The sequence below is a fragment of the Scyliorhinus torazame genome, chromosome 2 (assembly GCF_047496885.1).
Source record: "Scyliorhinus torazame isolate Kashiwa2021f chromosome 2, sScyTor2.1, whole genome shotgun sequence".
In the NCBI taxonomy this organism is placed as follows: domain Eukaryota; kingdom Metazoa; phylum Chordata; class Chondrichthyes; order Carcharhiniformes; family Scyliorhinidae; genus Scyliorhinus; species Scyliorhinus torazame.
The window spans coordinates 144,042,456-144,065,621 of NC_092708.1; positions in this window are offsets into that span (position 1 = coordinate 144,042,456).

The following is a 23,166-nucleotide window of genomic DNA, read 5'->3' on the forward strand; positions in this document are numbered from 1 at the left end:
CGGGTCGGAGAATCGCCGGGGGCTGGCATGAATCCCGCCCCCGCCGGTTGCCGAATTCTCCGGCACCGGATATTCAGCGGGGGCGGGAATCGCGCTGCGCCGGTTGGCGGGCCCCCCCCCGGCGATTCTCCGGCCCGCGATGGGCCGAAGTCCCGCCGCTGTCAACCCACGCCAGCCGGCGTGGATTGAACCACCTTTGGGACGGCGGGGCACGGTCTCGCGTGCGGACTCCGGGGTCCTGGGGGGCGATCTGGCCCCGGGGGGTGCCCCCACGGTGGCCTGGCCTGCGATCGGGGCCCACCGATCCGCGGGCAGGCCTGTGCCGTGGGGGCACTCTTTTCCTTCCGCCTTCGCCATGGTCTCCACCATGGCGGAGGCGGAAGAGACCCCCTCCACTGCGCATGCGCGTGGATGCCGTGAGCGGCCGCTGATGCTCCCGTGCATGCGCCGCCCGGCAAAGTCAGTTTTGCGCCAGCTGCGGGGCACCAAAGGCTTTTCCCTGCCAGCCGGCGGGGCGGAAATCAGTCCAGCTCGGGCCTAGCCCCTCAAGGTGAGGGCTCAGCCGCTCAAGGGGTGAGATTCTCCACTCCCACACCGGTTGGGAGAATCGCCTGGGCCACCAAAATTTCCCGCGACGCCAGTCCGACGCCCTCCCACGATTCTCCCAAGTGGCGGGAACGGCCCCGTCGAGTTCCGCAGGCCGGAGAATTGCCCGTGAACCCCAAAATGGCGATTCTCCGACACCCCTGCTATTCTCAGGCCTGGATGGGCTGAGCGGCCAGCCCAAAACGGCGGGTTCTCCCCGGCGCCGTCCACACCTGGTCGCTGCCGTCGGGAACAGCGCGGGAACTCTGGGGGCAGCCTGCTTGGGGGGGGGGGGATCCTGCACCGGGGTGTACCTCAAATGTGGTGCCCACCGATCGTCGGGCCGTCCTCTCTGAAGGAGGACCTCCTTCCTTTCGTGGCCCTGCAAGATCCGTCCGCCACCTTCTTGCGGGGCGGTCTCGGAGAGGACGGCAACCACGCATGCGCGGGTGACGCCAGTTAGGCGGCGCCAGCCGCGTTATGTATGCGGTGCCGCCTTAACGCGGCGACAATGCCTGGCGCGTGTAGATGACGCGGCCCCGCTCCTCGCCCATTATCGGGCCCTGAATCGGTCGGGATAGAGGCCGTTTCGCCCTGTCGTGAACCTCGACGGCGTTCACGACGGCGTGGGCACTTCGGCGCGGGAGTGGAGCATCCCGGCCAAGATGTGGAGACTTCCGCACCTTTGGGTCGGCGTAATGCCGGACTGATTCACGCCGTTTTTTGGCGCCGGTCGGCGGACATCGCGCCGATATCGGAGAATCCCGCCCAAGGAATATTATCGGAGGCTGTCGGAGCAGCACAAGTATAAAGAGAAGCAATTCAAATCGAAGAAGGTTTTATGTAAGCAGTATATGTCCGGGAGACAAGGAGCAACAATGAGAGCCATTGTGACAACAGAGTAATGTGTCGCCACACGATTAGCCCAGCTATGTGAGGGTGTGTCTTGCCCATAATCTGGCAATTGATAAAATTATTGGCTGCGAAATTAGAGGGAACCAAAAGGGAATCATGATGAGAGATTTCCCGGCACCATTCTTTCCAGTGCAGGCAGCGTGCAAACTTTATGCTGCCTGCCAATTTAAATGATTATGGTGTGAAGCCAGCGCTAAGGGTGCAATTGATTGGCTGCAAACCTGAGCAGGGGGCCTGCAAAATTGTGAGAGGCTAGCATGAATTAAAGTGAGTCTGAAGTAGTTAAAACCAACGTGCAACCCTTAAAGGGGAGGTACAGCTAGAACAGGTGCAGGCCTGGGAAGGACAGAAGAATAGTGTAACATGGTTGAGAGCAGGCTCCAAGGTTTTCTGACCCAACCCTAAAGGTCCTGATTCAAGAGGTGGAGAAGAGGAAAGATCCAAAAGCAAGAGGCCTCCAGGCAAATGTTGTGATAATAGTGAGACAAAATAACTGTGGGAGACATGCCAAAAGTTTAACCTGAGAAGGTGAATGCAGTGCCTCAAAAAGTTCAATGATAAAACACAAGTGGTCAAGGTCAGTGACTGTATCTTTATTATCATATCCCACTAACTACACAACGAGCCTCAAACATTGCTCAATACACCACAACCACATTATTCATGTCCCAATATTTTTATCAATCAGGTCTGATGGTTAACGTCTCAGTTTGTATTGCAGACGCGACCACCCAATATCGGACTGAAATCATGCAATGTCAGTATGCTATTTATGAAAGCTCAGACTGCTCTCATGCTGGCTAAACTTGCTGCCACACACTGCTGCCATAAGATTTTGGATACTAGTGCGTGAAAGGGCTTGCAGTTTGTAGGAGTAAGTCGTCCACGTACTGAATGAGGCATTCGGGTCGGGAGAATTTGGATAGTCCGATGGCCAATTGTCGGTGACAAATGGAGGGGGAGTTGTGGAAACCTTGCGGGAGGAATGTCCATTGTAGCCATCTGGGATGGCCACTTTCAGCATATAAAATGGACACTCGCAGAGCATACAGGGGAAAATGGACAATGCAGAATAAACAAGCAGGCACAGAGCCTGAATGTGTATTTAAAAGACAGACTGCAGACAGAAACAAAATTCTTGGCCTATTTACGCATTGATGGCCCATCTCCGATGAACAAAGATCGGCTCAGGTAGCCCATACCGTCCCAGACATACCGGCGCTACTACCCCAGCAAGAAGACACAAACAAAGCAAGGCCAATGGCCACTTAGGACACGCACAGCCATCAAGGCACCCGCCTCTTTATTGGCTCAGATCGATGGCAGTGATCGAGAAACTGCCCAATTAATTGGGACCAAGGTTAAGGCCCACCTAAAAGCACGCAAAGCCCCCCGAGTATAAGAAGAAACCCCCACCATATGTTCAGCCTCTTGGTATTGGCTCTCAACTGGAGAGACCCTACTACCTGCACCACCAGAAGCATGTAAGTTCAAGTTCAACGCTCGCTACCAGATGGACGACCTTAGCTGTACTCCTGTTACCTCTTCGAACCCAACAGCCTCAGATCCGAACAACAGCCATTTTTCCTCTGACCTAACTGGGCACCCAAAGTTAAGTATAGGTGTTAGTGATAGACATAGTTTAGCCTGTAGTGTTATTGTGCATGAGTAAATCATACTGTGTGTAAATAAAGTATCATTGACTTTGAACTAACTAACTGGTGTATTGGCTCTTTGATCGGTATTCGGTTGAAACTTGTGGCGGTATCAAGAGTACCTGGTGACTCTGAAAGCATATTCATAATTAAGATTAAGAAAGGTGACCTTATTAATTGCCATATTTATAGCCACCAAAAGAGAGCAACACCATGTATACTGCTGTCCTTGAAACATGAACGCAAACTTGTATTGGCAAGCCTTATCTAAAGGAATGGACCAAAAACCATTGCTAATGTCCAGCACAGTAAAGTACTTAGCATGTACTCCCTGCTTAAGCATTGTTTCGGGACTCGAGGCAACGGTGGGGACTGCTAATGGGGTTACTTTATTGAGTTATCGGTAATCAATGGTTAATCTCCATGAACCGCCTGGTTTCTATACGGGACAAATTGGGGCATTGTTTGTTGAGGCTACGGGATGAATTATGCCTTGATCTAGCAAGCTTTGTATTACTTTTGCAATCTCGCCCTCGGCTGGCTGTAGGAAACCGTATTGCTTCTGAGGCTTGGGATCGGGACCTGTAATTGTGACTGTTCCCGGAATTTTTCCATAGTTGTGCTCGTGCTCGGCGAAGGATGTTTTATGATTCCTTAGGACATCTCTAATCGTCTTATCTGTGTTAATCGCTTGTGGGTCAAACCAATAATCTCCCACTGAGCATATTCTGTGTTCGTAGGCTCCTACTGTGAGCGTGGCGGGGGCTCTTGCTTTTCTGGTCATTTTCCAAACACACTTACTTATGGGGTCAAAGGAAAGGTTGTGTGAGCTCATAAATTCGATTCCTAAAATGTGTTCGGCTGTTTGGGGCAAGTTGACTAAAACAACGGGGTGCTTGGTATTAATGTTTCCAATTTGAATATCTACGGGGGCCGTAATGTATCCCTGCTGTACATGTCCTGTAAATCCACTAAGAGTGATGGTGTCTGTGGTGGGCCATTTGTCGCGCTGAAACATTGTGGAGAAGTTTAAAATAGTGCGGGACCATCCTGTGTCCCAAAGAAACTCTACTGGATGTCCCCGGACTGTGCCTGTGACTACTGCTCTGCCTGATTTGTCCCAGAGTGTGTCGCAGACTCAAGTTGGGGAGTCCGAACACCGTCAATCTGTGCTATTGGTCGCTGCATTATCTGATTGGGCGCTAATGCTATGTATGGGCCTAACATTGTTCCTAAGTGGGGTGTTCGATTGCTGGTTCCGTTGCTGATTCGGGGGGGCATTGCATTCACTGGCGTAATGTCCCTTTTGTCCACAATTATAGCAACCTCGTGGTGCCTGTGCTCTGGAGTGCTGTCCTTCATTTCTACCCTCATTTACCCATGCGGGGTCCTGATGTGTCCTGACTGGGTTCATATTCGCCTCTGCCTTCTCCTGATCTGCCTTTCTATGTAGGGATTGTTCCCAAGCTCTGGAGAGTCTCTTTAAAACCCACACTTCATTATGAGAGGCGTCTGCGGGGTCATAATTCACACAGGCTTTTTGACCTGCTTCTGTGGCGTGGGAGACTAAAGAAAATGAATGAAATGAAATGAAAATTGCTTATTGTCACAAGTAGGCTTCAAATGAAGTTACTGTGAAATGCCCCTAGTCGCCACATTCCGGCGCCTGTTCGGGGAGACTGGTACAGGAAGCGTGGGCCCATTTTGTTGTGTTGTCGTTATCTAAGTGTGCACGGACTAAATCCCCAAAGACCGCTTTAAAGTGTATCCAAAGGCATCCTGTGTATGCAGTCGGACGCTCTTCCTTATTTTGTCTACATCGGTTTAGACCTTCTACGGGGTCTCCTCTGTTGTAACCAATCGCGTCTAAAACAGCTGCCTTCATCTCCTGGATCTCCTGCCTACATTCTGTGGATCTGGTAATGCTGAGCTAACGGACGGGTAAGGCTCATGACTATAAGCTTAACTTCCTCCGGTTCATCCAGACCGTACATAACTGTTTGCTGTCGTACTCTCTCAAAGAAATTATACGGGTCTACTGTGGGTTCAAATTATTCAATTTTGCGCAGGCATCTCTCAATTGGGTGATGGTTAGTGGGGTGGTGTAAACAAAATCGTGCTCCTCGCGATCTGAGCTCTGTGGTGACTGGATTCATGGGGCTGTGTGCTGCCTGTGCAGTCAGTCGTGCGGGTGCTTTCCCTTTCAGGGCCTGGGGGGCTCTATTCTGATTTTCTGTATCGTTCACATATCTATGGGCGATATTCATTTAGTTCTTGCCAATTGGGGCCATTCTCCTTATCTAAATTCGGTCCAAAGGTGTCTCTGAATCTGTTTTGCGCTGAAAGCAGTGACTGTAACCTTGATATTTGTTGCCGACATTTGCCGTGGTCTACTGAACTCTGTCTTCACTCCGTTGTGGAAATATGGAGTGCTCGTAAAGCTGTCTTCAAATCTGTGCATCGTTTCTTTAGCTGTTCTGCCTGCTGTTCTGTCTCTTCTCGTACCAAAATTGCGCGCTGTGTATCTTGGTAGGCCTTATCGTACTGGGTCTGAAAGCTGCTAAGGTGAACTAAACAAGATTAGTGTGTTTATCTTTAGCTGCCAACTGTTCCTGGAGTTGCTCATTAATTTTCTCACATTCACTAAAGTTTTCCTCATTCTTCTCCTCTTTCTCAACTAGCTGTCTGCGAAGCGTCCTCACGACCTACTCTGTGCCTCGCAATTGTGCCAGACAGGACACGATTGCCATCGGCTTATGAACTTTCCCTGCGTTCTTTTTATGTACCTTGGTTAGGTTGTCCACCAGGTTTGTCCTATGCTTCCTGGACCTGGCTCTTCATTTGAACAAAACTCGGGCCAAAGGGCCCATCCTTTCCCCTACAAATAGTTCCATAATTCCTCTTCCCATATGGGGCATTGATCTGCTCTACTGGTCGCTGCGACCTCGGGTTCCTGCGGGTTCATTAGGCCTTCCATTGCCTTTGCTGCCATTGCTACTAGTATCTCTTTTCCTACCGTAATCTCTGTTTCTCTGCCGTAAATTTGGGACAGCGGGAATAAGGCTGCGATTCGAACAGCGGGTATGACCTAGGCTATTTTCCGGTTCACAATACTCCCAATAGTTTTACGCAACAAAATCTAACGAGTTTACCTTATATCCTTGTTAGTACGCATGCAAGTTAATACACACTTCCGAATGTTGGAGATTTGATCGATACGGGTTTTACACTTGTGGTTTCTTTCACTTTTCCTCAATTGGATTTCTAATGCAAAGTTTTGTCGGTTCTCTTGGAGTGCCAAAATCACTTGTAGGTCAAGTCCCGGCGGAGTCGCCAATAATGTTGCCAATCGGCATGGAGTCACCAATAATCTTGCTCTTTTTAATGAGTGGAATACTAGCCCACCAGTGTCACCAATAATGTTGCCAAATTAACAAGCTATGGCAGTTATTAATGATAATATTGCTTTTCAGAGTCGCCAGGTATCAAATGATACCACCACAAGGTTTTACCGGATATCGATCAAAGACCAAACAACCAGTTAGTTAGTTCAAGTTCAATGATAGTTTATTTACACTCAAGAATTACTTTGACATGCAACATAAAACACTACAAGCTAAATTACACCTAACACTACAACAACCTGTACTTAACTTCAGGCACCCGGCTTTCTACAGAGGAACAAGGCCTTTGTTTGGATCTTGCGTGGCTGGGTCTGGAGAAGTGACTTCGTTTCTGCTGGGCTCATCCGTCTGGTAGCGATCGTTGGTCTTGAACTTGCTTCTGGTCATGATGCTGCAATTGGTTTTAGGCGTAAGCCAGGGCCAAGAGAGACTGAACACATAGCAGTGTCTCTTTTTACCTTTCGGAGGTTTCGCGCTCTTTTGGGCGGTCCTTAGCTTTGGACCCAATAATTCGGCAGGCTTCGATTACTGCCTTCGATTTTAGCCAATAAAGGGGCGGGTGCCTTGATGGCTGGGCGTGTCCTGAGCGGTCATTGACGTTGGCTGTTTCGGCTTCCTGGGTGAAGGGAGTGGCGCAGATGAGTCTGTATCTGTATCTGATACCTGAGTATAAGTCTTTTGTTCTGGGGAAATGGGCCATTAGAATGCAAATTGGCTGTGGGTTTCGATCATGTCTGGTTATCTAGTGGCAAATATATACTTAAGCTCTGCGTTCTTCTGGATCCTGCATTGGCCAAATTTCCCATGATTCTTTGCAAGTGGCCATATTTCCCTCTGTAAGAGGCCATCCCAAATGGCTACAACTGCTTCACTTGTATCTGGTGGTCAGGGCTGTGTCCTCATGATGGGAAGATTGTGAAATATACAGCAGATCATCACAGGTTTTAACATGTACTGTGTAGAGTATGGCAAAGCTCTTCCAGATCGCTGTTGTGGCATTGTTTAAAAATCCCAAAGGGGCAGCACAGTGGCGCAGTGGGTTAGCCCTGCTGCCTCACGGCGCCGTGGTCCCAGGACTTTAAACTAGAGATTGGGGGGGAAGGGAAAGTCAGGGAACCAAGAGGTGAAGTAATCAGTGGGAAGTGTAGCTGCTTAGGAATACAAAAAAGCATGAAAAGACAGAACTCAGGAGAGGTTACGATAGTCCCCATCTCACAAAATAGGACACAGTGTATGGAAAGGATCAGTAAACCAAGGTCCACCACACGAAGAAAACAAAAAGGGACGGTCAATAGAGAATTAAAGGTGCTATATTTAAATGCACGCAGTATACGGAGCAAGGTAGATGAGCTTGTGGCCCAGATTGTGACTGGCAGGTACGATGTGGTAGGCATCACAGAGATGTGGTTGCAGGGGGTTCAGGACTGGCATTTAAATATCCAGGAAGTCACAACCTATCGAAAAGACAGAGAGGTGGGCAGAGGTGGTGGGGTTGCCTTGTTAATTAGGAATGAAATTAAATCAATAGTACTCAACGACATAGGGTCAGATGATGTGGAGTCTGTGTGGGTAGAGTTGAGGAACCACAAAGGCAAAAAAAACCTAATGGGAGTTATGTACAGGCCTCGTAACAGTGGTCAGGACCAGGGGCACAAAATGCACCACGAAATAGAAAGGGCATGTCAGAAAGGCAAGGTCACAGTGATCATGGGGGACTTCAATATGCAGGTGGACTGGGTAAATAATGTTGCCTGTGGACCCAAAGAAAGGGAATTCATTGAATGTTTACAGGAGGGCTTTTTGGAACAGCTTGTGATGGAGCCCACGAGGGAACAGGCCATTTCCCAGGTTATCAGAGGGGGGATTAGGCAGCCATGGCTGACAAAGGAAGTCAGGGAATGCATCAAAACAAAAGAGAAAGCCTATAATGTGGCAAAGAGTAGTGGGAAGTCAGAAGATTAGGAAGGCTACAAAAACAAACAGAGGATAACAAAGAGAGAAATAAGGAAGGAGAGGATCAAATATCAAGGTAGGCTAGCCAGTGACATTAGGAATGAGAGTAAAAGTTTCTTTAAATACATTAAAAACAAACGGGAGGCAAAAGTAGACATTGGGCCGCTCCAAAATGATGCTGGTAATCTAGAGATGGGAGACAAGGAAATAGCTGAGCAACTAAATAAGTACTTTGCGTCAGTCTTCACAGTAGAAGACATGAGTAATATCCCAACAATTCAGGAGAGTCAGGGGGCAGAGTTGAATATGGTAGCCATCACAAAGGAGAAAGTGCTAGAGAAACTAAGAGGTCTAAAAATTGATAAATCTCCGGGCCCAGATGGGCTACATCCTAGAGTTCTAAAGGAGATAGCTGAAGAAATAGTGGAGGCATTGGTGATGATGTTTCAAAAGTCACTGGAGTCAGGGAAAGTCCCAGAGGATTGGAAAATCGCTGTTGTAACCTCCCTGTACAAGAAGGGACCAAGAAAAAAGATGGAAAATTATAGGCCAATTAGCCTAACCTCGGTTGTTGGCAAGATTCTAGAATCCATCGTTAAGGATGAGATTTCTAAATTCTTGGAAGTGCAGGGTTGGATTAGGACAAGTCAGCATGGATTTAGTAAGGGGAGGTCGTGCCTGACAAACCTGTTAGAGTTCTTTGAAGAGATAACAAATAGGTTAGACCAAGGAAAGCCAATGGATGTTATCTATCTTGACTTCCAAAAGGCCTTTGATAAGGTGCCTCATGGGAGACTGCTGAGTAAAATAAGGGCCCATGGTATTCGAGGCAAGGTACTAACATGGATTGACGATTGGCTGTCAGGCAGAAGGCAGAGAGTTGGGATAAAAGAATATTTTTTGGAATGGCTACCGGTGACGAGTGGTGTCCCGCAGGGTTCAGTGTTGGGGCGACAGCTGTTCTCTTTATATATTAACGATCTAGATGACGGGACTGGGGACATTCTGGCTAAGTTTGCCGATGATACAAAGATAGGTGGAGGGGCAGGTAGTATGGAGGAGGTGGGGAGGCTGCAGAAAGATTTAGACAGTTTAGGAGAGTAGTCCAAGAAATGGCTGATGAAATTCAACGTGGGCAAGTGCGAGGTCTTGCACTTTGGAAAAAAGAATAGAGGCATGGACTATTTTCTAAACGGTGACAAAATTCATAATGCTGAAGTGCAAAGGGACTTGGGAGTCCTAGTCCAGGATTCTCTAAAGGTAAACTTGCAGGTTGAGTCCGTAATTAAGAAAGCAAATGCAATGTTGTCATTTATCTCAAGAGGCTTGGAATATAAAAGCAGGGATGTACTTCTGAAGCTTTATAAAGCATTAGTTAGGCCTCATTTAGAATACTGTGAGTAATTTTGGGTCCCACACCTCAGGAAGGACATACTGGCACTGGAGCGGGTCCAGCGGAGATTCACACGGATGATCCAAGGAATGGTAGGCCTAACATACGATGAACGTCTGAGGATCCTGGGATTATATTCATTGGAGTTTAGGAGGTTGAGGGGAGATCTAGTAGAAACTTATAAGATAATAAATGGCTTAGATAGGGTGGACGCAGGGAAGTTGTTTCCATTAGCAGGGGAGACTAGGACCCGGGGGCACAGCTTTAGAATAAAAGGGAGTCACTTTAGAACAGAGATGAGGAGAACTTTCTTCAGCCAGAGAGTGGTGGGTCTGTGGAATTCATTGCCACAGAGGGCGGTGGAGGCCGGGACGTTGAGTGTCTTTAAGACAGAAGTTGATAAATTCTTGATTTCTCGAGGAATTAAGGGCTATGGAGAGAGAGCGGGTAAATGGAGTTGAAATCAGCCATGATCGAATGGTGGAGTGGACTCGATGGGCCGAATGACCTTACTTCCGCTCCTATGTCTTATGGTCTTATGGTCTTATTGTTCGATCCCGGCTCTGGGTCACTGTCCGTGTGGAGTTTGCACGTTCTCCCCGTGTTTGCGTGGGTTTCGCCCCCACAACCCAAAAGATGTGCAGGTTAGGCGGATTGGCCACGCTAAATTGCCCCTTAATTGGAAAAATACCGCATACTGCTGCAGAATGAAAGCTCCATGACTGCTGCCAGGCTACTGAGCTTTGATCCACATGATCTGCTGTGATCATCTCTCTCTTCAAAAAAAAACCCTTGGCCCAACTGACGTTGCAAACTTCTGTCCCTTACTTTTATACATTTAAAAAAAAATTCATTCATGGGGTGTGGTTGAGGTGGGCAGTTAGGGATTATACAACTTTGCGTTCCTCTCCAAGTGCTGTTGCCCCCTGCCCCGCAACAAATGTGCTTCCATCTTTCCGGAAACTTCATGATTGATTCCCTCCAATCAGGGTTTTGCCTAATCAGAGGCTGTTTAGCACAGGGCTAAATCGCTGGCTTTGAATGCAGACCAAGGCAGGCCAGCAGCACAGTTCAATTCCCGTAACAGCCTCCCCGAACAGGCGCCGGAATGTGGTGACTAGGGGCTTTTCACAGTAACTTAATTTGAAGCCTACTTGTGACAATAAACGATTTTCATTTCAAAGTCACAAATAACATTCTATGTGGCTGTAACAAAGATAATCTTTCCCTCCTGGTCTTTCTCAACCTGTCTGTAAGCCTTTAACATGGTTAGCTGTGCAGTATTCCATGTCCAAATGCAACAAGGCCTGGACAATATATAGGCTTGGGCTGACAAGTGGTAAATAACATTTGAGCCATATAATGACCAGGACCATCTCCAAAAAGAGAGAATCTAACCATCACCCCTTGACACCTTGGCATTACCACAGCTGAATCATCCTCTCTCAACATCTTGAGTGTTACCATTGACCAGAAACTGAACTGGACTAACATATAAGTACTGTGGATACAAGAGCAGGTCAGATGCTAGGAATCTTGTGGCGTGTAACTTACCACCTGACTCCCCAAAGCCTATCCATCATCTACAAGGCACAAGTCAGGAATGTGATGAAATACTCTCCACTTGCTTGGATGAGTGGAAACAACAATTCCCAAGAAGCTTGGCATCACGGTAGCATGGTCATTAGCACAGTTGCTTCACAGCTCCAGGGTCCCAGGTTCGATTCCCAGCTGGGTCACTGTCTGTGCGGAGTCTGCACGTTTTCTCCGTGTCTGCGTGGGTTTCCTCCGGGTGCTCCGGTTTCCTCCCACAGTCCAAAGATGTGCAGGTTAGGTGGATTGGCCATGCTCAATTGCCCTTCATGTCTAAAAAGGTTAAGTGGGGGTTACTGGGTTACGGGGATAGGGTGGACACGTGGGCTTGAGTAGGATGCTCTTTGTAGGGGCCGGTTATGACTACAAATTGGGTCAATCAGGTTTTCTTCTGACCCTGGTTGATCTTCTCAAAGTTTGACCTTGCTGCTCAGAACTTGTAGATTCAATGTTCTCCATGACATTCTCATGTTCAGGAACTGAACTATCTTACACTGCAGCTGACGTTGATTCAGACGTAGATTTGTCATCCATCACGTTGTTGTGAAAGTCTTCTGTTTTTCAAGAGCGTGCGACAATTTCTTCTTAAAACCAATCCTTCTTCTGTCTGTACATTGAATGAACGGGGTGCTACTTCTTCAAGTGCAATAGCTTTTCTCGACTAATTGCATGAATCTCCTATTCTCACAATGTCATCACTACTCAGAGGTGGTAATGTTCAAGACAGTCTATCATATAACTGCTTTTGTTATGCTTTAATGTTTTGCATTTCCTGCAGTACCACTGCATTCTCCTCCTTCTTTTCCAAGTATGGAAGTGTGGTATGCAACCTTCTATTCATGGGTAACTCTGCTGGCGATCTACCATGTGACAAGTGTAACATGTTGTAATGTGATTTTGCGAGATATGGAACAGATTAGCTGTCCATTGCTCTCTGTAATGAGTGTTTTACAACATGTACACATTTTTCGTTAAGCTTTTTGAGAGCCTTGCCTACATGAGCATCATCATGTTTTTTCTTTAACACATACCATGGAATTTACCCCATTGGTAGGTTCTTGATAACTTGTGGTTTTGTATCTGATATGGGTGGTAGGGTAGAAATCAGATTGATATGCAGGTCTACATCTTCAGCAATTTCACTACTAATAGTTTGTATCAGTGCTTTAGATAATGCATCTTCTTTAAATTGTATCTTGTTGACAAATGGTAGTGCACTAAAATCAATGAACACATCACTGAATGTTCTCAGAATCGTTGGAGTGTTGATCCAATCCTTTATGGATCCTATATACCAATTGCACTAGACCCAATTCTTCACAGGACTGATCACCTAATAATCAATCCAAGCCCTCGGATACAATACAGAATGGGACGGAATAAACTGTGTTCTTCACCACCAAACTCAAGTCACAAGCACCATAATATTTAATGCTTGAACCATTATAATCTATCAGAGACATTTTGTGATTTCATCGAATTGGCGGAATTTTAAGATTTTAAAAATCAGTCATGCTGATTAAATTGGCTTTAGCATCAGTATCTAAATTCAATTGGACCACTGTACCATTCACTTCAGGTGGTAGCAGCTCGTTGTCCTCATCAATCGCCTTTATTTTAAATGGAGCTTCAGTTTGCAATTTTTACATGCTGGAGAATTTTTTGATGTCTCCAAAAAATTCTTCTTCTCTATTATTACCCCTAACAACCAATGATGTTTCATCACTGGAGACTTTGTCTTCCACTGTGCTGACTGATCTGGGGTTGAGTTTAGGGTAACAATTCTGAGCAAAGTGATTTTTTTTCCTTTGCATCTGGAACAAAACTTGCCAAGCGCTATACACTGCCTTAATTTGTGCCTTTGACCGCATCTTTTACACATAAATATCTGATCTTTAACCTATTTGTTGGTGTGCGAGGAGCTGCAGGAACTTTCCCACCTTTTTTCAGACGTTTCCCACCTTTTCGGAAACAGGGCGGTAACCGGAGTGCCTTCCTCCAAGGAGATGCCCCCATTACTGAGAAACATTTTAGAATACTGTGTTGCTAGTTCGTAAGCCTGACAAATCTTAACTGCTTGTTCCAACGTCAGCTCCGATTCCCTCAGCAACCGTTCCCTCATCTTATTTTCATTCACAACAAACACAATTTGGTCCCGAATCATAAAAGATTCCACCGCAGTAAAATTACAAGTTTCTGCTTTTAACTTTAAATCAGTGATCAAATGATCTATGGACTCTTCTGTAAATGTGATCTAAACACATAGCATTCAAAAATGTAATTCTTTCTGGGGGTGCAATGTTCATCAAATCTTCAAATTACTTAAAATTTGTACTATTTTCATCATTTGGAAATGTAAACGTATTCAACACAGCAATTGCTTCAGGCCCTCAGGCCCTTCAGCATCGCTACCTTACACAAATCTGATTGATCTCCTAAATTTACTCCAGTAAGAAACAGATTAAAATGTTGTTTAAACACACGCCAGTTGCTGCCCACATTACCATGAAATCTGAGACTCATTGATGGCTTCAACGACTCCATTCGGGAGTCTGCAAAATTTTCAAATCTCTATGGATCTCATGGCAGGCTTGTTTTTCTCAGTGTTTAATACCATCCAGCCCTTGTACCATGTACTTTTTGTGTCAGATGGCCTGATTAATATTACAAGAATACTTGTAGTTAAAGCTATAAACAATTTATTAACATTAACTGTGGGTTAAATATATACAAAGCAGCAGATGAATAACAGTATGAACATGCACAAACCATTATCTCTTTCCCAGCTCCCTGGTCAGTCTGAGGTCACCTGACTCTAACATTCACTTATATGCTAATAAGACATCTAGTGGTCAGTCGGTGAATTACAACACAACCATGATATCACTACAGTCTACACCTGCATCGACATCTGTGTAGTGGAGAAATTGGTGCTTCTATAAATAGTAAGAATGGAATACTCCACGATTGTAACCTCCAACCATGCTCCACATTACATGGATGTGAGGTTGCAGATGGGTTGTGCCCAATGCCCCACATGGGTTGGGGAGGGTAAAAAATGAGGGGGTTGAAAGTAGGGTCGGGAAAGATCAGGGCTGCGAGACAAAATGGCACCCTGATCTGTGAGGAGATTTTCCTGCTGGTGAGCTGAAACCTGCCAGTAGGAAATCCCTCTAAGTGTGGCAGAGAGAAACTCTCCAAGGCCAAACAAAAATGGCAAAGTGCCATTGCAAAGCGGGATGTTTCTCGCCACTGCAACCAGCGAGAAACATCCCGCTAAACGTGCCGTGCAGCGGACTGGTTAGTGAGTCTGAGTAGCTATAGAAGGATTAACAGTAGTGGCGAACCCGAGCAATAGAAGTGTAAATAGATTAATAAACGTGTTGAAGTTGTCTCCACGTCTGAACCTTCCTTTGTCAAGTGCACTACAAGGAAACCACTTATGCTACGCCTAGAGCACAACAAGACACACTGAATCACGTCCATTGTCTCCAATGCATGCTGGCTTCCAGTAAATGTTTGTTGAGGAACAAATTACCTGCATTTCTTGTCAAACAAGGTGATGCTTGAGTCCCCAGGTTTTAGGTGTCTGCAGAAATTGTCTGAATGTCAACTTTGACTGAAACAATTTGTAAAATGATTTCTCAGCTGTGCTATTGAGGAAGGATTATGCAAGCTCTCTTTCCATAGTTTCAGTCATAACTATCCTTCCCCCCCCCATATTTTAGCATTGAATACACCATGGTCATTTTCCACTATGTTCTTTATAATTTTGGCACCATAGGAGCAGGAATATGAGGATAAGGCACTGAAGGTGGAGGTCAACCAAGAGGCACCCTTTAACCAGAACCTACAGACCACACTGCTCCCTTGATGCTCAGAAGATGCCTGTTTAAAGGGGCAATGGCATGTTCAGGACATATGAAAGGAATCAATTCAAAGTGGCCTAAAAATATTCTCTCAATCATAAAACCAAACAAAGATTGAACAATGGATTTCATATTAATGTTTTTTTAATGCCCGTACATGCATTTACAACAGGTGCTTCCTTTTAACACTGCCCCTTCCTTTGATACCTCACATAGCTTGTCTAATTTCCTAGTATCTACAGAACAGAAATGAGGAACAGGATCAGTTGAGTCAATGCTGGTGTTCACACTCCATTGAAACAATCTCGTACTCCGATTACCTTTTCCCCTCCTCTATTCCCTTCACCTCATTTTTATTTGATCAGGAGTGGGTTGTTTTATATGTATCTCTCCTTGACTACATTCACCAACAAATACAGTTTCTGTAGCAGGAATATTGTAGCAAGAGAAACAACAGAAGGTTAACCAATGCAAATTTTTGTTTTCCTCTTGGATGCATGCGACATACTCACCAAACAAGTTGTAATCACTGTCCCAGTGACCCTGCTTGCACTATCTCAATCTTCACGGAAACTTGAAGGACAAATTGTACATTTAGGAGGTTCTGCCCAGTGAACAAATCTATGTCATCATTTCTGGGGTGAGGTCCCGTCAAACACTTCTTTAATTCCCCAGGTTAGCTTTCATTCTTATTCATATTTGCCAAGAGAAACAACAGTTTTCCTGTAGATAATTAATTTCATGTTTAAAGACGTCCATTACCCGCCCTAATTACAGTAAAGTGTGACTTTCTCTTGATCTGCAGACATGTTGGCAGGAGCGACTATCATCTTATTTGGCTACCCAAATAGCAGCAAGAAATGTGATTGATGGTGGCAATATAATTGATATCGGACACAAGTAAAATATTTTAAAAATGGTACGACTCCATGATGTTCTTTGATGTCTTAAGTATTTTTCAGAAATTCTAACCCAGAAGACAAAGCAATAAAATAAACAAACACTGGAGTAGCAGGGTCCGCTCTTCAATACTATAAATAAATATAATTAAAAACGCATTTAAGTTCAAACTTGTTTTAAACATTATGATAACCATCTTTATGTATCATCCTTTTTATGAGATAGCTTATAAACTGTGTTTCAACTCTTTAATCTTTAAAAAATAACTCATCAGTGTTTGCTATAAACCTATTACAGGCAGTTAGATAGAACAGACCAATTCAAACGTTTAGCGACAGATTAAGCAGGAATAACAATCATTCATTGCTGTAATTATATTCTTAAAGAACTGGATGGTGTACAAGAAAACTGCTTTCCTTTGTTCTCCACTGGGACTGGCTTTGGTATGTGACCAGGCAGAAGGAATTAAAATGTTCTTTCTCTCCTGATCTTTCATCTGAAATTAAATTAATTTTGTTCACCATATTCTCACCCTAAGCACACAATTCTTAAAATTCACAAAAAATATGACTCGTGTGAAAAATGGGAAAAGTCATGCTTGTACAGTTGATTTCTTATTATGAGATTCGGATTCAGCTGCACTCGGGATAACAAATGGGAATTTCTGATTAGCCCTGCTAAATATGACAAAAGAGTGTTTCATACTGTCACTTAGTAATGTTAGAGGTGAAAATATTCAGACGAAGGCCTGAGTATAAGTAAAAAAGCAGTTTATTATATCAGAATTCTGGGAGGAAAGGCCTCAGACTCTGCAGCCTATTGACAGCACCTTTTTTCACTTGAGCTAAGGCTCACACGGGTTAATATACCGATTCAAGGGGCGGACTTAGTTGTATTCTCATTTACAGACAATCAATCAACTATATTCGCTTCACACTTCATTACATGCTGTCAATCAATTTTCCTAACATCCCAGTTATCACATATATGGTGCAAGTGGGTGTTGTCTTACCCGTCTCTAACTTCATACAGACGTCTTTCAAAACTAACATAATGATGTCCTGTCTGCAACTGCGGTCCTTGATCTCATCAAGGACACATTGCATTTCTTGTTCTAGGAAGCTGTTACCAGTGTCTATTGAAATACTCCCGAGGTTCTCATGAGGTAGTTTACACAGTTTGTAATTTATTTTTAAAGGAAAGTGGCTTGTTCAGACATTTTGTATCTTTAGTGTTGCTAAAATAGTTAACAGCCATTTTGTGTCCTTTCTGATATTAACAAGCATTGTGTATACACTATCTATTTCTACAACTAAGAACATAAGAACATAAGAACTAGGAACAGGAGTAGGCCACCTGGCCCCTCGAGCCTGCTCCGCCATTTAATGAGATCATGGCTGATCTTTGTGGACTCAGCTCCACTCTCCGGCCCGTACACTATATCCCCGAATCCCTTTATTCTTTAGAAAGGCATCTAACTTTATCTTAAAAATGTTTAAAGAAGGAGCCTCAACTGCTTCACTGGGCAAGGAATTCCAGAGATTAACAACCCTTTGGGTGAAAATGTTCCTCCTACACTCTGTCCTAAATCTGCCTCCACTTATTTTGAGGCTATGCCCCCTAGTTCTGCTTTCCCCGACCAGTGGAAACAACCTGCCCGCATCTATCCTATCTTTTCCCTTCATAATTTTATATGTCTCAATAAGATCCCCCCGCATCCTTCTAAACTCCAATGAGTACAGTCCCAGTCTACTCAACCTCTCATCATAATCTAATCCCCTCAACTCTGGGATCAATCTAGTGAATCTCCTCTGCACTCCCTCCAGTGCCAATATGTCCTTTCTCAGGAAAGGCGACCAAAACTGAATACAATACTCCAGATGCGGCCTCACCAACACCCTATACAATTGCAGCATAACCTCACTAGTCTTGAACTCCATCCCTCTAGCAATGAAAGACAAAACTCGATTAGCCTTCTTAATCACCTGTTGCACCTGCACACCAACTTTTTGCGACTCGTGCACCAGCACACCCAGATCCCTCTGCGCAGCAGCATGTTTTAACATCTTACCGTTTAAATAATAATCCATTCTGCTGTTATTCCTCCCAAAATGGATAGCCTCACACTTGGCAACATTGAATTCCATCTGCCAGACCCTAGCCCATTCACCTAACCTATCCAAATCCTTCTGCAGACTTCCGGTACCCTCTGCACTTTTTGCTTTATCACTCATCTTAGTGTCGTCTGCAAACTTTGACACATTGCACTTGGTCCCCAACTCCAAATCGTCTATGTAAATTGTGAACAACTGCGGGCCCAACACTGACCCTTGAGGGACGCTACCAGTTACAGGTTGCCAACCAGAGAAACACCCATTTATCCCCACTCTCTGCTTTCTGTTAGTTAACCAATCCTCTACCCATGCTACCACTTTACCCTCAATGCCATGCATCTTTAGTTTATGCAGCAACCTTTTGTGTGGCACCTTGTCAAAAGCTTTCTGGAAATCCAGCTATACCACATCCATTGGCTCCCCGTTATCTACTGCACTGGTAATGTCCTCAAAAAATTCTACCAAATTAGTCAGACACGACCTACCCTTTGTGAACCCATGCTGCGTCTGTCCAATGGGGCAATTTCCCTCCAGGTGCCCCGCTATTTCCTCCTTAATGATAGATTCCAATACTTTCCCTACAACCGAAGTTAAGCTTACCGGCCTATAATTACCCGCTTTCTGCCGACCTCTTTTTTTAAACAGTGGTGTCACGTTTGCTACTTTCCAATCCTCTGGGACCACCCCAGAGTCTAGTGAATTTTGATAAATTATCATTAGTGTGTTTACAATTTCCCTAGCCATCTCTTTTAACACTCTGGGATGCATCCCATCAGGGCCAGGAGACTTGTCTACCTTTAGCCCCATTAGCTTGCCCAATACTGTCTCCTTGGTGATTACAATCATCTCAAGGTCCTCATCTATCATATCCTCATTTCCATCAGTCACTGGCATGTTATTTGTATCCTCCACTGTGAAGACTGACCCAAAAGACCTGTTCAGCTCCTCAGCCATTTCCCCGTCTCCTATTATTAAATCTCCCTTCTCATCTTCCAAAGGACCAATATTTACCTTAGCCACTCTTTTTTGTCTTATATATTTGTAGAAGCTTTTACTATCTGCTTTTATGCTCTGAGCCAGTTTACTTTCATAGTCTACCTTACTCTTCTTTATGGCTTTTTTAGTAGCTTTCTGTTGTCCCCAAAAGACTTCCCAGCCCTCTAGTCTCCCACTAATTTTTGCCGCTTTGTATGTTTTTTCCTTCAATTTGATACTCTCCCTCACCTCCTTAGATATCCACGGTCGATTTTTCCCCTTTCTACCGTCTTTCTTTTTTGTCGGTATGAACCTTTTCTGAACACTGTGAAAGATCGCTCGGAAGGTTCTCCACTGTTCCTCAACTGCTTCACCATGAAGTCTTTGCTCCCAGTCTACCTTAGCTAGTACTTCTCTCATCCCATTGTAATCACCTTTGTTTAAGCACAAAACACGAGTGTTTAATTTTACCTTGTCATCCTCCAACTGTATTTTAAATTCCACCATATTGTTGTCGCTCCTTCCAAGAGGATCCCAAACTATGAGATCATTAATCAATCCTGCCTCATTACACAGGACCAGATCTAGGACCGCTTGTTCCCTTGTAGGTTCCATTGCATACAGTTCCAGGAAATTATCCCGGGCACATTCTATAAACTCCTCCTCAAGGCTGCCTTTACCAACCTGGTTAAACCAATCGATATGCAGATTAAAATCTCCCATGATAACCGCTGTACCATTTCTACATGCATCCGTTATTTCTTTGCTTATTGCCTGCCCTACCATCCTGTTACTATTTGGTGGCCTATAGACTACTCCTATCAGTGACCTTTTCGCCTTACTATTCCTGATTTCCACCCAAATTGATTCAACCTTGTCCTCCAGAGCACCAATATCATCCCTTACTATTGCCCGGATGCCATCCTTAAACAACAAAGCTACACCACCGCCCTTACTGTCCATTCTATCCTTTTGTATAGTCTGATACCCTTGGATATTTAACTCCCAGTCGTGACCATCTTTTAACCATGTTTCAGTAATGGCCACTAAATCATAGTCATTCACGATGATTTGCGCCATCAACTCATTTACCTTATTTCGTATACTATGAGCATTCAGGTAAAGTACACTTATGCTGTTTTTTATGTCTTTGTTATGAATCCTAACACCTTGATCAGTAACTTTTCGCAATTTATTTTTCCTCTTACCCTTTCTCCTAATTTTCCTTGTCTTTGAACCCATATCTTTACATAATAACCTGTCACGTAACCTGCTGCCTTGATCTGCATTAACCATTATACTGTCCATAGCTTTTCACTTCCCTCCCCCCCAACTTGCTAGTTTAAAGTCCTCTTCTAAGCCAATGAGTAACGTTTGTCTCATCAGAACTGTTAAAAAGTAATATAGGAGCACAAATGTAGTTACAGGGCCACTTATAATTTATATCATAGTCCAGTATCACAAAATGCCCTCCAACAGTAGAAAGGGAAAAGAAAGAATTTTCTCACACTGTCACATTTCACCTTAATGCAAATGCCTCTCTTACCAATATAAATATCCATATATATATATGTACACTTATTCTTTGCATACTTAGGCTGTTTAATGCAATGTGCCACACTTGCAAATTGGTGTAAGGGAACAAACGCAGTTCTTTGTGAAGGGCAGACATACTGTTCAGCAACACAAAATGTCAGAGCTGCAAAATCTGTGGGGCCACAATTGACTTATGCCCAAACTCACCCTGTTTTAAGTTATTAATTCGATTTTGTCATCTTAAGAGGGACATAGATTTATATTTCAGCAATAGAATAATACAGAGTGTTTATCAAGTCCTTCTGCAACTTTAAAGTTTAATAACTTTGAATGTACACATGAGAGAAGCAAACTATAAACAGGGAATGAAAACGTAATTCAGGCATAACATACAACAGGGAAATGTTCTAGGCTTCAATCTAACCATCATATTTTGTGATATATTGTTCAACCTGCATGTCCAGCAACTCACTTTTTCTTGTACTGTTGGCACTTTCTATCGTTCTAGTATTATCAATATTGAGCTTGAAACAGCATTAATGTAAAAACCTGATGAATTATTCATTTATATGTCATCAACAGTTTAATCTTATGATAAGGACTTTAGAAACAGTCTGGACATTAACCCTAAATTTCCACATAATTCTCCCAAAGCAACTTTGATGGAAAATCCGGAAGAACCTGAGTGGAGTCAATGCATGCCATCACTTTGTCTGATGAATGAAAAAGCTGGATAATGTAGCAAATCCTAAAATGCACTTGTGACACTCTTTGCTCACGATCTCTGCCTATATCTCCCAGAATTCTTTGACAACTAACAGCATTCATTGCTCCAATTATGAAGGAACTGGAATCAAGTGATCTGTGGATGGTCAAATTTGATATTGTTGTCAAAGTTCAGGTCAAAAGCAACAATGTGATGGCACTCTGGAAAAGAAAATTGCGGATCTGTGAGAAGAGTCTGAGACAATGTAAGTTAGTAAATCATACCAAAAAATAGAACAGTTCAAAAAATATATAATTGATGAAAGTGTAAAGAACTTGCTAACTCCTGGTTTGTTTTGTGTTTCTAGTTGAATGCCTGTCCTGCTGACTGGTTTTAAAATCACAGTCTTTTGGTTTTGAACTGAAACACACCCTCCCTCCACTATAAACTGCTATGCAGACTGATCTGGAAGATCCCCTCATATGCAGTATGCTCTGTGGCATAGCCCGCGATGTCATTTTGATGGACTTGGCAAGCAGCCAATCAACTTGCTTGAAATCTGGGCCTTGGACAGATTCTCGTTTAGGATTGGTGGAGTTTCTCAGAAACTTCTGGGACAGGAGAAGCAAGTCCTATTTTGTCAGTTTTGTGAAAGATCCAGGCATGAAGCAGCTTTAAGGCATTCTCTTTCAGCTCATAGTCATAATCATAGAATTGAGAGTGCAGAAGGAGGCCATTTGGCCCATTGAGTCTACAAGGGCCCCTGGAAGAGCTTCCTACCTAAGTCCACACCTCCACCCTATTGTGCCACCCCAGATTCTGCCAGGTGATTTAAGAGGCTCCCAGCCAGACCTGTGGAAGGCACTCCTATTTAAAAGACTGCAGACTCTAGCCAGACCTGTGAAGGGAACTACTGGTTTGAAAGGCTGCAAACAGGTTCTCCCACCAGGTCTGTAACAGTTTAATCCTCTGTCTGAATGGCTGGCAAAAGCCCAGTCTGAGAACTCTCTTTACGATGTAGCCAGAATCTCGGCACAGAGACCAGGCAAGCAGTTGAAAGGCATAGTGGATGTAGAATGTGTGTACACTTTCAGGTAGAGAACTCCAGTAATATTTAAGGGAGATTGAGAGTCCATCTGGTGTTGCATGATAGAATTGGACAGACCTGAATCCCCTGTGTGAATGCGATTCCCCAGAGGAACACCTAGGGTGAGATTCTCTCAGGCCGGGGCCGAGCCGGAGAATCCCCGTGACCGGTGCGAATCGCGACATGTCGCCCCGATGCCAGCACGTGATTCTCCGCAGAGTGGAGAATCTGCGCCATTGGCGCTGGCGTGGTCAGTGAGGTACCGATCGGGGGCTGCTCTACGCGGTTCCCCCGCCGATTCTCGGTCCGGGGTGGGCCGAGCGGCCGACATAAAAAGCCTGAGTCCTGCCGGCGCCGTCCACACCTGCTCTCAGCCGGCGAGAACTAGGCGTTCCCGCCAAGGGTGGGGGAGTGGCCTGTGGGGGGGGGGGGAGGGGGGGTCTGACGCCGGGGGGGGGCCTCCGGTGTGGCCTGGCCCACG